The sequence below is a fragment of the Glycine soja genome, chromosome 3 (assembly GCF_004193775.1).
Source record: "Glycine soja cultivar W05 chromosome 3, ASM419377v2, whole genome shotgun sequence".
NCBI lineage: Eukaryota > Viridiplantae > Streptophyta > Magnoliopsida > Fabales > Fabaceae > Glycine > Glycine soja.
In genome coordinates this window covers 28,552,041-28,570,190 of record NC_041004.1, presented here as the reverse complement: position 1 = coordinate 28,570,190, position 18,150 = coordinate 28,552,041, and positions in this window count along the sequence as shown.

Below are 18,150 nucleotides of genomic sequence, written 5' to 3'. Positions count from 1 at the left end.
TGCCAATTGCAAGAAAAAAAAAAAAAAGGTTTAACTCAAACGGAAACTCCAAACCAAACAAAATGACTTTGAAAAAGTGATTGTGGAACATAAAACAAAATAAATAAAATTTTTCATGTGTTGTAAAATATGGGAATCACATTTCAAAAATTATAAGGGTATAGAAAATAAATTTATCATAATGTTGGGATGTCTTACCATTCATTATCAATCTCCACGACTATAAGCCTAGATTTGATACTATTTTTTTTCATGTATGCTCATTCATTCCCAACATTAATAAGGACTCTCGTTATGTTTGAAAGTGATGGAGTTAAAAACATTTAATTTGTTGTAGATCAATAATTCAACCACTATTTAAAATAAACAAAATCATCATATTGCTTGATCCTAAAATACTAACCAACCAAAGTAACTGTAATCAAAATTGTCATATAACACATCAGTAGGGGTGAACTTAACTATGTTTTGTGGTACAACTGCTTTAAGTGGCTTTGCAACAATACTTTTTTATATCAAAACTCAATTTATATGCATGTCTTATTGCGTGATACTTTTTTCCGTTTGAATTTACAACGAACTTTTATAACATGTATACCTCCCCATCTATCAACTTGGATACAAAGATATAGATAAGTGTATGCAAATTATCGCACCAATTTTATCTCCTTGCATAACTGAACAATTCTTAATTAATATTTGGTTATAAAAGGTGAAATAAAATTAAAATAAACCATGTTAAGGGATACAAACCTTGATCATAAGGACTAATCTAAATATATCACATATTATTTTCATTGGTAGGGTACAACACAAACCACATCAAGTTTAGAATCTATATGTAACAATCATATGTTAGGGCCAATTGCTAAAAGAAGATGGAGGATTTTTTGTTTTGTTTTGTATAAACCACATGTATCAAGACAATCTTACTTAAGCTTGATAGGTCTACTATGGCAACAAACTTTGCCTCTAAGTATTTAATGCAATCCATAATTTAAACATGATATAATTAATTAATTAAGCTTAAACAACTCGTTCAAGTTGATCAGCACGCTAGGTAGAAAGATGAATGAATGATACACCTTTGGTGATCATTTTTTAAGAGAAATTATATTTGTATACAACAAATCTTACAACAATGAGAGAGAAAGGGAGAAAAGTGAAAAGAGAAATAGAAAATTTTGAAATGAAATAAATGATATGATAGAAAGAGATAAACACATAAAACAATATTGTATAAATTGTTGTACGAATTGTTTCACATGTATCATATCTCATTTTGAATAAATTAATAAATGAGTATTTCATGCCAAATAACATTTAGATTTAAATATGTTTTTGATCTCTAATAAATACTCAATTTTTATGTTTTCTTTCTAATAAATTTTTGTTTTGCATAGAGTCCCTAATAAAATAACACTTTTAATTTTTATCCTTGATATTTTGTTTTAGTATCTGATAAATTAAAAAAAATTATGTTTGCTCCCTAATAAATTAATAAATTTTGTTTTAATTTGTATTAATAATAAATGAAAAATATTTATCATGGAGCAAACATAAAATTTACTAATTTATTAGGGGTTAAAAATAAGTGTTAATGACCAAAAACAAAATTGTTATTTTATTAAAGACATATCGTAAAACAAAAATTTATTAGAGAACAAATACTATTAGAACAAATAGGTAAAAGCAATTGAAAAGAAGAAAAATGATTCTCATTCATTATAACTCATTGTACAATGTACAATATATACAATAACAGATCCAATGTTAGCCACAAAGCTTAAACAGAATTATAACAGAAAAGAGAAACTAATTATCAATAACAACTTAACCAACTAATCATGATGGACTAATTAAGCTAAGCTAACTAAAGTTGGTTGTAATACTCCCCCCTCAAGTTAGGTGCATAGATGTCTAGAAGGCCTAACTTGGACAAAAAAACAAAGAATTTGTAGTAAGGCAAGGCCTTGGTGAAGATGTCAGCAATCTGTTGATGAGTAGGTAAGTATATCAGCTTGATAAAACCATAATGCACATATTGCCTTATGAAATGGCAATCAATATCTATGTGCTTCGACCTATCATTTGAAGTTGGATTTTCAGCCAATGCAATAGCTGACTTATTGTCACACATGATCATTGTGGAACCAAGAGTAATCTGGAACACATGAGGAAGTTGTCGTAGCCACAATAACTCACTGGTAAGAGAAGCTAAAGCTCTATACTCTGCCTCTACTGAGGACCTTGCAACAGTGAGTTTCTTTATTGACTTCCAACATAAGAGAGATGAGCCTAAGTAGATACAAAAACTAGTTGTGGACCTTCTAGTATCCTTGCAATTGCCCCAATCAGAGTCTACATAAGTTGTGACAGTGGAATTGTTGTTTGCAGAAAAGAACAAACCTTGGGCAGGAGCTGCTTTGAGGTATTGAAGGACTTGATGAAGAGCTTGAAGGTGAGGTGTCCTTGGAGCTTGCATAAACTGACTAAGCCTGTTTATGGGAAAAATAATATTTGGCCTTGAGATAATCAAATACATTAACCTTCCCAACAATCTTCTGAATTGAGTAGGGTCTTCAAGAACTTCACTTGCAGTGGCATCCAATTGAAGACTAGGATCCATTGGAATTTTTGCAGGTTTGCAATTGGTGAAACCAGTATATTCTAACAACTCTAGGGTATATTTCCTTTGGTTCAAGTGAATGCCTTTTACAGACTTAGCTATTTCCAAACCAAGAAAATACTTTAGATCACCTAGGACCTTGAGTTTGAACAACCCTTGCAACTGAACAGTGACTTCTTTAATTAGAGATTTGTTTGGGAGCTATGATGATGTCGTCCACATAGACTAATAGGAGAATCAGAGAATCATTGCTCCCTTTAGAAAACAAAGAGCCATCTGCAATAGATTGATTGAATCCCAGCTTGATGATGGAATTGGAAAATTTCTGGAACCACTGGCTTGATGCTTGCCTCAAGCCATACAAGGACTTGTGTAACTTGCACACTTGATGCTCCCCCTTTCCAGGATAACCTAAGGGCAGATCCATGTACACTTCTTCAAATAAATCCCTATTTAAGAAGGCATTGTTGATGTCAAGTTGTGTGAGATTCCACTATTTCTGAGTTGCTATGGCAAGCAATAACCTGACGGTAGTCAACTTTGCTATAGGTGAAAAAGTGTCAGCAAAGTCTACACCCAACTGTTGTGTGTAATCCTTAGCAACTAGACATGCCTTATGCTTGTCTAGACTACCATCAGAGTTGAATTTGTTCTTATACAACCACCTGCAGCCTATTGTTTGTTTGCCTGGAGGTAAAGTGCCAATGGACCAAGTCTTGTTCTCTTCCAAGGCTTTTATTTCCTCATTCATAACATTCCTCCATTGAGGATACTTTACAGCTTGGTGATAGTATTTTGGTTCGTAATGTTGATCAATATTGCATATGAATGTTTGATAAGGAGTGGATAGAGAAGAGAAACTCATATAGTTAGACATAGGGTAAGTAGTTTGATGTATGTAAGCATCTAGGTAGGAGGGGGCATTAGATACATAAGTTGATCTTCTAAGGACAGTATCAGGTTATGTCACAGTGGCTGGTTCATTTTTTTTACTAGGCTCATTTGGTTCATCTGCAGGAATAGTGGGTTCAACTGTAGGAATTGGTTCATTTTCTACAGTGACAGGAGGTTCACTTGCAGTTGATACAAGCTCTGTTTGAGGGTCAATTGTGTGTGTTTCAAGAGGTTTGGGCAAGACAATGTGCTCAAAGGGATCCTCAATGCTTGCTGGTTCACTAGCAGATGTGAAGGGAAATTTATGTTCAACAAAACAACATCTCTTGATATAATAAACTTCTTGTTAACTATCTCATATAGTTTATACCCCTTATAACCAAAAGGATATCCTAGAAAGACAGTAGGAACTGCTCTAGGTGAGAATTTGTTTCTCTGATGCAATGGTACAACAACATAACACAGGCAGCCAAAGACTCTAAGGTGTTCATATGGTGGTTGCTTTTTGTAGAGAATCTCATATGGTGAACAGCCTTTAAGAGCATGAGTAGGTACTCTATTAATTAGAAAAATTACAGTGTTTATACATTCTCCCCAAAAACGAATTGGAGCCTTTGATTGAAACAATAGTGACCTAGCAACATTCAACAAATGTTGATGCTTTCTTTCCACCACTGAATTTTGCTCAGGCCTATAAGGGCAATTGAATTGATGAAATGTCCTTTGTTCACTTAGAAAGTCATCAAGTTCTAGTTCTTTGGCATTGTCAGATCTCAATTGCATTATAGGCTTGTCAAAATTTGTTTTAACAAAAACAAAGAAATTCTTGATCAACTGAGTAGCCTCAGACTTATTTTTCATTAAATATAGCCATGTAAACCTAGAAATATCATCAACAATAGTAAAAAAGTAATGCTTTCCATCATGAGTAGCATGTTGATATGGTCCCCAAGTGTCTACATGTATGAGATCAAATGAGGACTCAGAATAATGGTTATTTGAAATAAAAGAGAGCCTTCTAAATTTGGACAAGGGGCAGACCATGCAATCTTTGGAACTATGAGATGTCAAATGCAATGAATTTTTATTTGCAAAAAGTTTCAAAATCTTGTCAGATACATGTCCCAAACATGAATGCCACAAAGATTGTTCATTAAGAACATTACAACTTGTAACTACATTATTACAATTTGAAGAATGTGAATTCATAAGTGCGCATGAAGCGACAAATGTAAGTGTGTGCTCTGGATAGAGAAGAAACATATCAATATGGAGATCACCTTTTCCAATCGTCTTGTGTGTTTAAGTGTCCTGGAAAAGAACAAAAGTGTCTTCAAACAACACACCAATTTTATAATTGGGAGTGATCTTAGGCACAGAAATCAGATTGACATGGAAAGAGGGAATATAAAGGACATTATGCAAAACAATGCGAGAATTTATCCTAACAGAACCAGTTCCAACCACTTGAACTCTAGTTCCATTTGGTAGAAGCACAAGCTTGTTTTTCAAGAATTTGAAGTTAAAGAGAAATTCAAGAAAGCAAGTAATGTGAGTTGTTGCTCCAGAATCAACAATCCAAGCATTAGGTGCTTTGAAAAGGGAATTTAAAGTAGAGTTTGGCATGCCTATGGTTTCAATACTTGCAGTGTCAGAGGAGTCTTGCTGAGAGGCACCAGGCAACTGTGCCATTTGAGCTTGAAGGAGGGCAAGAACTTTTTGGCATTGTTGTTGAGACCAAGATTGACTTTGTTCTCCTAATGCAGCTTCAAGAATGTTATTCACTGAGTTATTTGCAACTGAAGTATTCCCAGATTTATTGAAGCTTGGAGGGTATCCATGGATCTTGAAGCATTTTTCCTTTGTGTGTCCATGGATGTTGCAATGAGAGCAGAACGGTTTATCCTTGCGAGTAGGTTTTCCCTTGGCATTGGATTGGGTTACAACACAAGCCATTTCAGCAGGAGGAGCAGAATTGGGTTGAACACCAACAAGCCTATGAGTTTCATCTTGAAGAAATAATGAGAAGGTATCATCAATATTCGGAGTCGGTTTCATCAACAATATTTGACCTCAAGCATGGGCAAAACTCTCTTTGACCCCCATCAGAAATGACATGACAAATTCCCCTTTGATGGAAGCAAGAAGTGGAGCAACCCTGCCACAATTACAACTATGATTGGCCTTGAGTTCACCCAGCTTAGCCCAAAGCCCTTTGAATCGCGTGAAGTAGATGTTGATTGAGTTCGTTCCTTGAACACAATTGAGTAATTCTTTCCACAATTGGAAGATTCTGGGTCCGTTCTTGATGTTGAAACATTTCTCAAGATCATTCCAAATGTTGGGTGCAGAGGTTGAGTAAATGACACTCGCGCTAATTTCCTTTGTGAGTGAATTCAAGATCCACGACACAACAATGTTGTCGTTTCTTTTCCACATGCGAAGCTTTGTAGTATCACTGGAAGCAGGAATTGGGATGTTGCCATCGACGTAGCCCAACTTGTTTCGACCATCGAGAGCCAAGATCATAGAGAAGAAAAATGATTCTCATTCATTATAGCTCATTGTACAATGTACAATATATACAATAACAGATCCAATATTAGCCACAAAGCTTAAACAAAATTATAAAAAAAAAGAGAAACTAATTATCAAAAACAACTTAACCAACTAATCATGATGGACTAATTAAGCTAAGCTAACTAAAGTTGGTTGTAATAAATACAAAATCACATATTTATTAGGAATAAAAAACATATTTTAGCCTAACATTTAAACCAATCGATAAATATAGGCATTGGAAAAAAAAACTAATCAACATAAAATTTATTCTGCAAATCATTTTAAATAAATATGATAATTCGATCATAGGTTCGGATTACACGTGTAGAGTAGCTTTCAAAGGTTGAAATACATGTATAAATTGCATAAAAGTTCAGATTGGTTACAAAAATTAATATTTCAGGTATATAAAATGATAAATCTAATCATTTTAATTATGCTTTGTAATCAAACCAAATATTTATGAAGCACCATATAACATGTGTTATCTAAATTTTTGTGTGATTGACATGTGTATTGTATCCTTTGATAGGTGTAATACAAACATGTGATTGAATTCTCACATTTATTTATAATGATTCAAGCTTTATATTTAAAATTTTATGTTTGAATAAAGATTATGCCTATGAGTTTTAGCCATAAGATTACTTAGAGATATAAATTATAACAATTGTATGTTTCTTTTAATAAATTAATAAATTAATCTCACTTTTATTTACGTTTTCCAATCCTTTACACAAATATCAAATTTCTTTTTGAACATATCCTCATAAATCATGTCATATGTTTAAATAAAATTATCTTTTCAAATTTAATCATCTGAAAATAGAAATATAAATATTTGAATGCTTTAGTTTCAACTTTATAATTTTTAGGCTTCGCTAAGGATCCATCCAACAAGTGAGACCTAAAACAAATTTTAAGAGAAATGATTTATTTTAAATGAGAAAATTATATATTGGCTATTTTTTGTCAACATATAACTTTTTTCCTAATAAATGTGGAGGATTTTCTTCCTACACCATACATAATTTTTCTACATCGAACAATTTTTTGAAAATTCCAAAGATACCCCTATTAACTTCTTGTTTTACATTTGTTGTTTTTTTTCTTCATATACCATTCAATCTCGTATCCTTTCGGCTAAGTTCCTCCTTTCGTCTTATGGATGGTTTGGTCGAGGTGAACTGTCATTGTGGTCATTCGTAGTTTGTGGTTGTCATCGTGTGGGTATTGTAGTGCAACGATAAATGAGATAAGTTTTTTTTTCATCTGCAACTTCAACTTCCATCTGTGACGTAATAAACATACGGATTAACAATCCATATAAAACTTATGGATTGACAATCCATATGGTTCATACGGATTAATAATCCATAAATTTCATACGAATTGATAATATGGATAGTCAACCCGTATAACCTAAAAAAATTTAAAAAATTAATAAATTTTATTTTTAATGTTTTTTAAAATTTAGTTATATTTTTTATAATATTTAGGTAAATATTATTACATTAACTAGTTTATGCAAGTGTATAAAATATGAAAATTTAGATATAAATTTTCATATATATGCTTATCAATTTCAATGTAATATATTAGTATATGTAGTAGAAAAATAATAAAATTGTGTGATAGTATATCTTAAAAAATATATTTATTGATATATCGACATACTTATCTAGTGTAGAAGATTTTAAAATAAATTTCAACATGTAATTTTTTAAAATAAATAGATTTATTTATAAATAAGTAAAATTATGTATGGTGTCACTATATGTTGTTATTTTGTCATTGATTTATTTTTTAATGTTTTATTAGGATGGACGAAGATTAGTGGATATATGACAATATAATGTTTGAAGAAGTTAATATGAATGAAGACAATGGAGAGGAACTTGGTGTATTTAAAAATATTGATTGTTCTGATGCCTTTAATACTTGTCAGGTATTGACATGATTTTTTATTTTGTTAAAGTAAGTAAATGAATGTCCCTTGAAGACTAAACATGTATTATTCCTTTTGTAGGTGTTTGCTATCCATGATGACATTTTGCAATGGATTCACTCTGTTGCGTATGATATTGGTTTTGTGGCGGTGATAATAAGGTTAGACACAGATACTGGAAAGAGAGGAAGGACCTCATATGTTTTAATTGGTTGTGAGAGGAGTGGAAAATATAGAGTATACAAGAAAGATTTAATACAAACAATGAATGATAGTAGAAAATTTGGGTGACCCTTTAAGCTGTGAGCGAAACTAGTGTTGGGAGGTGAAGGATGGATGGTGAAGTTAATATGTGGGACTCATAATCATGCATTGACTAAGTCATTCATTGGACATCCATATGTTGGTCGACTGACTAAGGATGAGAAGATTATTATTGGTGATACCACAAAGTCAATGATCAAACCAAAGAATATTCTTCTCAGTTTGAAGGAGTACAATGCCAACAATTATACAACAATGAAGCAAGTATACATTGCAAGATATGCATATTGTTCTTCTATAAAAGGCACTAATAGTGAGATGCAACAACTAATGAAGTTTCTTAAAGGCGATCAATATATTCATTGGCATAGAGTGAAGGATGAAGATGTTTAACATGATATATTTTGGACTCATCCAGATGCATTGAAATTAACCAATGCTTATAATTTGGTATTTCTCATAGATAGTACCAACAAATAAACAAATACAAGCTGTCTTTACTTGACATTGTTGGTGTGACACCTACTGGGATGAGATTTTCAACTGCATTTGCCTATTTAGAGGGAGAACGTATTAACAATATTGCTTTGGCTCTAGAATAGTTTCAAGGTATTTTTCTGAGATGTGATGCAATCCCTCAAGTTATTGTTGCCGATAGAGATTTAGGATTGATGAATGTAGTGAAAACTATTTTCCCTTAAGCAACTAACTTGTTGTGTCGGTTTCACATTGATAAGAATGTGAAGGCAAAATGTAAAAACCTTGCGGGCCAAAAAAATGCTTGGGATTATATCATGGAAGCATATGAGAGTTTGGTGGATTATCCTTCTGAGCAAGAGTTCAATGACTACCTTATGAAGTTTGAAATGGTTTGCTCACCATGACCAATGTTTGTTGAGTATGTCAAGCAAACATGATTAATTTCCCACAAGCAAAGATTTGTTAAAGCCTGGACGAATAAGGTGATGCATCTAGGAAACACAACAACTAACATGTATGAAAATTGTAAATGTATATTGGTTTTAATAACAACACATTAATGGATAAAAATAATTGTTTGTGTTTTTCAAATGCAGAGTTGAGTGTGCAAATTGGGCCTTAAAAAGACTACTGTAGAATAACCTTGGAGACCTGTGTAGTGTTTGGGAAGCTATGAACAACATGATCACTCTACAATACACTCAAATTAAGGCATTTTTTGAGATAAGCACACATGTGGTCGGATATGTGTTTAAAGTTACCTTATACAAGAGACTAATTGGCATGGTATCAAGGTATGCGTTAAACCAAACTGTGGTTGAGTTTGAGTGAGTAAATTATGTTGGCATTGATAGTTCTCGTTGTGGGCGTATAATGAGAACTACTCATGGTCTTCCATGTGCATGTGAGCTAGCTAGATATGTTTTTGGTAGCATACCACTTGACACAATCCATATGTTTTGGCAGAGGCTAAGTTTTTTTTACCAATGTTTATCTGAGCCCGAAGTCTGCATAACCGAAGAGATGGAAGCCATATCCAAGCAGTTTCAAGAGCTTGATGTATGTGTAAAAGTGACTCTAACGAGTAAACTTCGGGAAATTTCCTACCCTGATCTAAATTTCGTGTGTGCTCCTCCTGAAAAGGTCAAAACAAAAGGTGTTCAAAAGAAACACATAACCAAACAACAAAGATCAATGAAGTGTGATCCGTCTTACTGGGAGTATGTCGATGCATTACATTTTGTGCAAAATAGCAATTCTTCAATGAAATATTATGCATCTTCATCTGAACAACCAAAACCGAATAGGAAGATGCCGATGTTGGATCAATTTCATCCATGTATTCATGATTTCATTGAAAACATTTTCGATGTCAAAGCTGAATTGTGGATATCATGCAATTGCTATGTTATTAGGTATGGGTGAAGATTCATGGTCTTTGGTTCGCAACTATTTGCTAAAAGAACTTGCACAATGGTCTGATGAGTATATACACCTGGTTGGTGGCATATACAGATATAAGGAGTTAAAGCGATCGTTACTTGTTAATGGATTATTCGTGGTATATAATTTTTTTGTTACATATTTATGGATAATTTTTTTTAAAAATAATACTGATTAAAATTGTTACGTGCAGGTTACCAATGATAAGCGGATGAATATAACCGATATGAGTTATGTGATTGCATCAAGGATAAGTTTTTTGTTACGTATTCATGGATAGTTTTTTTCTCTTAGAAGTCAACAACCGACATATAGTTTTATACATCACATCATATGTATTAGTCATGTGTATGACAATCATTTTGTTCAGGTATAACAATGACCATCCTATTTGTTCATTTTTTTATTATAACATGTGTTATGAACATTTGAGTGTGTATTTGTCTATGTAATAGGTATTTCTAAGAGATGCTTGTCCCTTGCCACCAACAACTTTGTTATGGTCAACATATTGTCATTATCAAGCAAAATAGTGACCTACTCCTTATATTAGTAGAATGCATCGATATACCAATTTCATGAGGTTGATCACACAATATGTTGATTTAGGAGAAGATTGAACCTTTTTTATTGTTTGGACAATGTTTGTAACTTAAATAATTATGACATGATGGATAATGCATGTAATGTGGTAATTAACATTACTTTGAATGGACGCTCATATGACGAGGTTTAGTATTTAGGGTTTACTTATTTTAGGGTTTAGGGGGTTTATGGTTGATAGGGTTTAGGATCTAGGGTTTACTTATTTTAGGTTTTAGGGTTTACAGGTTAGGATTTATGGTTTAGGATATACTTATTTTAGTGTTTAGGGTTAACTTGTTTTAGGGTTTTGGGTATACTTATTTTAGTGTTTAGGGTTTACTTGTTTTAGGGTTTTAGGTATACTTATTTTAGTGTTTAGGGTTTTAGGGTATACTTATGTTAGGGCTTAAGTGTAAAAAAAATGTATTTAGCCAAAGAACATAACAACGAAATACCACATAAACTCAAATGAAAACCATATGGATAATATACATAATGAGTCAAATCATAAAAATATTAAACACTGCTCAATCATATTGCATACAAATATCCTATAATATTGAGTTAATTGCAATTGTCTTCATTGTCATCCACCATCATCTTTGTCCTGTGTATCCCTTTTTCATATGGTCTGAACATAAACATTTCCTTGGTTAGTGACACCCTGGCTAATCTTAGATAATGCTCAGTCAAAGTGTATGCATCAATTCTAGTAGTGACCATCCTCTATTGATCATGTGTTCCAAACTTTATGCTATCTTTTGGCAAGCGGCCTACGACATTGACAAAAAAGTAAAACATAATTAATGGAAGCATCACACAAAAAATGAATAATAGTGAATTGAAAATATATTATGCCGCTGCATGTTGAGGCATGTCTGGATCGACAACTGCAAGTGCATGTGGTTGTGGCATAACTGCTGAGTGAGCGGGCAACATAGGTGGATCTGGTACAATAAATGTATCATCATGCATCATGGGTGGATGTCTAGGAGGTTCCCTAAGCTGTGGCAAACTCATGAATGGGTGAAATATCCTATAGAACCTCTCCAAGTAGTTTGATGCACACTGACCAAGAGAACTACAAATTTGTCCAACAGGTGCAAGGTATTCTGAAAACTAAAGCCATATATCGTCAATCTCATGTGTGGATAAGGATGGAGCAATAGGGAGTGGAGGAATGATCTTAACATAACCAAATTATCGCATTATCCTCTCTGGTTGGTGTCTGACAATAGATGAACCCCGCCTGATATGTCCAAAAAATAATGAAATAAGCTCAAATTCTCTAAATGTATGGTGGTCACCATAAGGTATCCAACATATAGCATCTGGCGTCAACCTATCCAAGCTCTTACGATAGGTCGTCACTGGTAATGCCTTCCCAGACTTCTAGCGAGAAACACATGGTTTCTTCTCATGGTAATCCTCATCAACAATAATGGATGCAATTGTAGGGAAATACTCGTAGATCCATGACTGCACATATTAAAAAATACAAATAAAGTTTTAATCAATAGTACATATAAAGTTTAACACATACAACAATGACAAAAATAATTATAATTACTTGTAACAGAGTGATATATCCTGCAAGATGTTTTGTCGTATGCTTGGATGCAACATTCAAATTTTCATACATATGGACCAGTGCAGTAGCTCCCCATAAATAGCCTCCAGATTGCTTGAGGTCACAAAATGCATCCAAGAATACCACATTGCTGTGTGTGGTGCTCTTGTTAGCAAAGAGTGTGCAACCAATTAGATGCAATAAATATGCTCGAGCTGCTACGATCCACTGTGTTGCATCATATTTGCTACGATAAATGTCTCGCGGCCAGTTGCTATGCAATGATATGATATAATTAAACAGATAATTATATGAGCTCTAGCATGCTGTGCAATGACAACATCATCATCATCAACGAGAAGTTGCTGAAAATTTTGCCGCAACCAAGTTAGGTAAATCATTTTACCCTTTACATATTTGTCAGGTGGAGTTTTCCCTAGTAATGTCTGACAAGCAACACTTACATCACCGGTGATGAAACCGGTTACTGGCAATCCATCAATCTTCAAGCCCAATTGTAGGGCCACATCCTGTAAAGTAATGGTTGCCTCTCCATGTGGAAAATGAAATGTGTGCGTCTCCGTTCTCCAATGTTCAACCAACGTACTAACCAAATGCTGGTTAATATCAACCTTTTCAACATTTATAACATGACCAAAACCAGCTAACGTGATTAGATTTTTTACTCGATTATCTATTTGATCCAAGTGGGTAAAAGCCCAAACAGAAGTATACCTCAGACGAACGATTCTCTCTTGGCCTTCCCACACTTGATTTGAAATATGGTTGTCTTGTAAGCGCAATAAGGAGTCATCAATTGGTCTGGGTTGTGCATATGTCATTGGTAAATGGATAGAATGATGAAAATAAGAATGAGAAAGAATGAAATGGTGGTGTAAGGTACTCGTGGACACAATGATTTTTTGCAAAAGTAAAACCTTCTAATATGTTAACTTGTATAATATTGTTGCACACTTGTTGAAGTCTAATATACACAACTTAAAGCATGTTGGTCCATGATTTAAGTTATTAGAGTACCATTATTGCTGACAACATAAGTTATTACTGACTACTTTATTTCTAGCAAGATTCCATGTATCATAAATCATTTCACCATAAATGACTATATAAGCATGCTTCATGAGATACCTTCACGAGATAGGTACTCTGAATGACAAGATTCCTAGGTCTCATATATCATTTCATATACCTATAAGCATGCTTCAAGATATAGCATCTGTGAGTAGCATGTGCATGCGTATTACACACCAATTTACTTTTATACTATTCATGCATGTGCAACCTGCACGGGTGTAAATTATTGGAGCCTACGAAGCTTGTTCTAAAGCTACCATGTGCAAACACTAAAACACTGCATGCTCATGTTTTTTCAGTCCTAGCTATTTCCTTGATAGGTTCAGGAATCATAAATTGAAGTCATGTGGTAGGTTCACGAGATTAAATCACTGTTGTTTTCTGCTTTTTCTTTGTTGCACATTGAGTGAACAATATATTGCATTAATGGCATGTTGTTTTCTACTTTTTTTTGTTGTTTTCTGCTTTTTCTTTGTAGCACTTTAATGGCATGCTAATACCTGCATTTGCTGAATTGTTAAATGGTGTAGATTGAATCATTGATACCTTGGATGGCGTGGATAAGCACGAGACATTTGCTAAATTGGTATTCCAAATCCATGATTTCTTATAAATATTATTTCATTACAGTTTGCATTTTGAATATCACTTAAGCTACAACTCTTAGACCTTATTCAATTTTACGATGACGATAATCTAGCTAATGATATATATATATATATATATATATATATATATATATATATATAATCTCAACCAAAATTGAATTAAATGAAAATTTTGCTTAAACATATATTCCACTTATGAGAAGCTAATAACATGTTCATCAATGATTATTGGATGATTTTTAAGTCACTAAATAATAAACTTTTATGTTTGCATCATGGATTTATTAAATAATTACTTTCTTATTATAAACATTTAACACTCAAGTTAAATATTTCTTATTTTTTACCATTGAAAAAAACTCGTCACTGAGTTTTGAATTTATTCAATAAATCTTTAGTAGCTTTATTCCCCATTGTTTGTGTTGTGATGTATTTAAGAGTGAAAGTAATTAATTAGATTGCATGCTGAACTAATAATCCACTAATTCAGCAAGGTCAAAGACCCATAATAGTTTGGATTAGAAGATTAATAAAAAGAGAATATCAGCATGAAATTACTATAAATTAGCAACAAAAAATATTATTTAAAACTTATATCGGTATACCTAATCATACATTAGATTGTCGTGTTCACCATTAGATTATTAGCTCTTGAAATCTAAGATCATGTATTGATTTCGTTATTACTTTATTGTATTGTTAAATTATTATTTTATGTTTTAGTATAATATTTAGTTATTATTAATTTACGGTTTAGTTAGATAAATTATTATACATGTTAAATTAATTTTGTTAAATTATTATTTTATGTTTTAGAATATTAGTGTTTAGTTATTATTAATTTATGATTTAATTAGATAAATTATTGTACATGTTAAATTAATTTTGTTAAATTATTATTTTATGTTTTAGAATATTGGTGGATACATGTAGCATGAACTGTTCAACAAACACTGTTCACTTCGATGAAACTTATAAAAGGAAGGTTCATTCTCACTTCGATGCATCTGTTGCATCCAAACAATCAATTGATTCTCTAATTTTGACGTGTTTCTTAGAGTCATACTGACATAATTTTTTTAGTGTTACATACAAGAAAAGGTATTTAAAAAGGTTTTTTTTTACGTTACATACAATCCAATGATTCCATTTTACTAATAAATAACTTTTTTTTACAAATGGCTAGTGAAAAACCCATAATAAGAGATAATGTTAATGACTTCAGTGATGACGAGCAACAACATGATTTTGATGAACATGATGAACCAAGCAATCAAAGTGAGTCATCTTCATATTTTGAAACTATTAGTAGTCAACTTTCTGAAAATCAATAGTACTCAAATCCTTATCAAAGGACAATGAGTGTTAGTACAAATGACCTTTATGAAGGGTTGACATTTGAATCAAAACAAATAATTGTGAATGCCATTAAACAATTTCATTTTATGTATTCATTTAATTTTGATGTGGTCGAGAACAAGAGTGACAAGTACGTTGTCATGTGTAATCAATATGGAATAGATGTTATTGGAGGGTAAGAGTATAGTTAAGCAAAATACACAAAAGGTGAGAATTGAAGAAATTAAACGGTATTCACACCTATACAAATTCTATCATATCACAAGATCATATTAGGTTAGATTCTTCTTTAATTGCCCATAATATTGTTCATTTAGTGAAAACAAATTCGGGTATCGAAATCAAAACCTTGATTACAGACATGCATCAACGGTTTGGTTACACTGTTCCATACAAAAAAGCATGGACAGCTAAACAAAAAGCCCTTGAAATGATATTTGGAAGTTGGGAACAATCATACAACTACCTGCCTGTATGGTTGACAACTGCTCAACACTTTGTACCAGGTACCGTAGTAAAATACAAAACTTCAACTTCAATGGAGGAAGGTGACGTTGACCCTCCTAGGATGATTCTTAATCATGTATTTTGGACGTTTAATTCATGCATTGAAGGCTTCAAATATTGCAAGCCACTTGTGCAAGTAGATGAGACGTTTTTAACTAGCAAATATCGTGGTACTTTGTTGACTACCATCGAACAAGATGATAGTAGGAATAATTTTCCACTTGCTTTTGCAATTGTTGAGTGAGATTAAAGAAGCTTGAATGTGGTTCTTGCATTATTTGCGAAGATATGTTACATCGCAACCAAATTTGTGTATTATATCAGACAGGAGAGTCGTTTGCTAGTAACTTTACAATCTGAACGTGTTGGCTGGAATGAACTAGATGTTTCGTCTGTATATTGCATTCGTCACGTTGCATCAAATTTAAACAAACAATTTAAAAATATTGACTTAAAAAAACAAGTCATCAATATAGGTATGTTTCTTCCTATTTCATGCATTATATTCTTGCTTTATTACATGTTCATTGAATTTATTACTCATTGTTCTATCTTTTCGCATAGGGTATGAGATGAGGAAACCACGATTTGAGGCTAAGTTGCTCGCTATGCGAACAGAGTTTTCACAAGCAACAGATTGGTTGGATCAAATTCCTAAGAATAAATGGACTCTGGCCTACGATGAAGAAAAACGATATGACCATATGACTACCAACCTTGCTGAATGTATGAATTTTGTTTTGAAAGGAGCCCAAACATTACCTATTACTGCATTAGTCAGTGAAACATTTAATAAAATAAATGATTCATTTGTTACTAACGACATCAAAATCATGAATATGATAAAGGCAAGACATAGGTACTCTGAAGACGTATATGTCATGATGCAAGAAAATCAACACATTGCTACCTCACATTATGTTCAAGAAACAGGAAAGTTTGAGGTTCAAGAAATTACAAATATGCGACTTGGTTGACAAGCAATGACATGCACTATCAAATTGAATGAATGGTCGTGTGATTGTGGACAATTTCAAACACTTTGACTACCTTGCTCGCATGCAATTGCAGTGTATTCTTTTTGCAATTTAAATTATGATGACTTTATTGACCTTGTATACAAGTTGGAAAAACATTTTCAAAGTTTATCAACATCATTTTCATTCCCTTGGAAGTGAAGACACATGGCCTCAATATTTAAGTCCATATTTTATATTTGATCCTTCGAAACGATGACAGACATCAAGCAGACCGATCACTACTCGAATATATAATGAGATGGACGAACTAATTCCAAATAACCCCAAGAAATGTTCATTATGTAAAAGTGAAGGACATAATTGTACTAACTGTTTATATAAATAAATACATCGTGACTAAAATAACTTGTAATTTTTATGTTTTTCTTTCATTTGTATTGTGCGTTTTATATTAATGTATCAATTATATTATTTTTAATTTTTATTGATAGATTATTTAAACTTTAATAAAAAAACATTTAAAGTAAACTATATTAAAAATATATATAACATATTTTAAATAATAAAACATTAAAATAAAATAATAACATATCAAATAAAATCATAAAAAATATATTAATAAGTAAGTCAACTTAATATTATTTATTATATATTTAAATATATATTTTTTTATTTAAAATAAAAATAAAATCGCAAACAATTGTAAATTTTTTTTAAAAAATAGGTTTACAAAAAAAAAAACAAGTTTATGACTTCAAAGTTGTAAATATTTAAAAAATTAAAAAAAAAGTTTTACAACTTTAAAGTCATAAAACCAAAAAAGAAATCTTAAATTACTAAAGTCATAAATAATTTTATGACTTTAGTTTAAAAAAAAATAAAATTTACAACTTTAAAGTCATAAAAAAATATTTTAATAGAAGTTGTAAATAATTTTACCACTTCAATTAAAAAAATAAAAATTAAATAAAAAATCATAACAGGTATTACAACTTCTGAGTTAGAAGTCATAGCTTATCCCGTTTTGAATAATTTTTTAAAATATATCCCAAATTAAAAAATTATGTAAAATTTTATCCCTATTTGATAAAGAAACCATAATTTGCTTGTGACAATTTTCTCCATAGTGTTATAATTGGGTTAACTAACTTTACTTCTAGTACTTATTAGGTGTTTTACTTTTCCTATTTATTAGGTGTGCGTTAGTTCTAGTACTAACCACATTT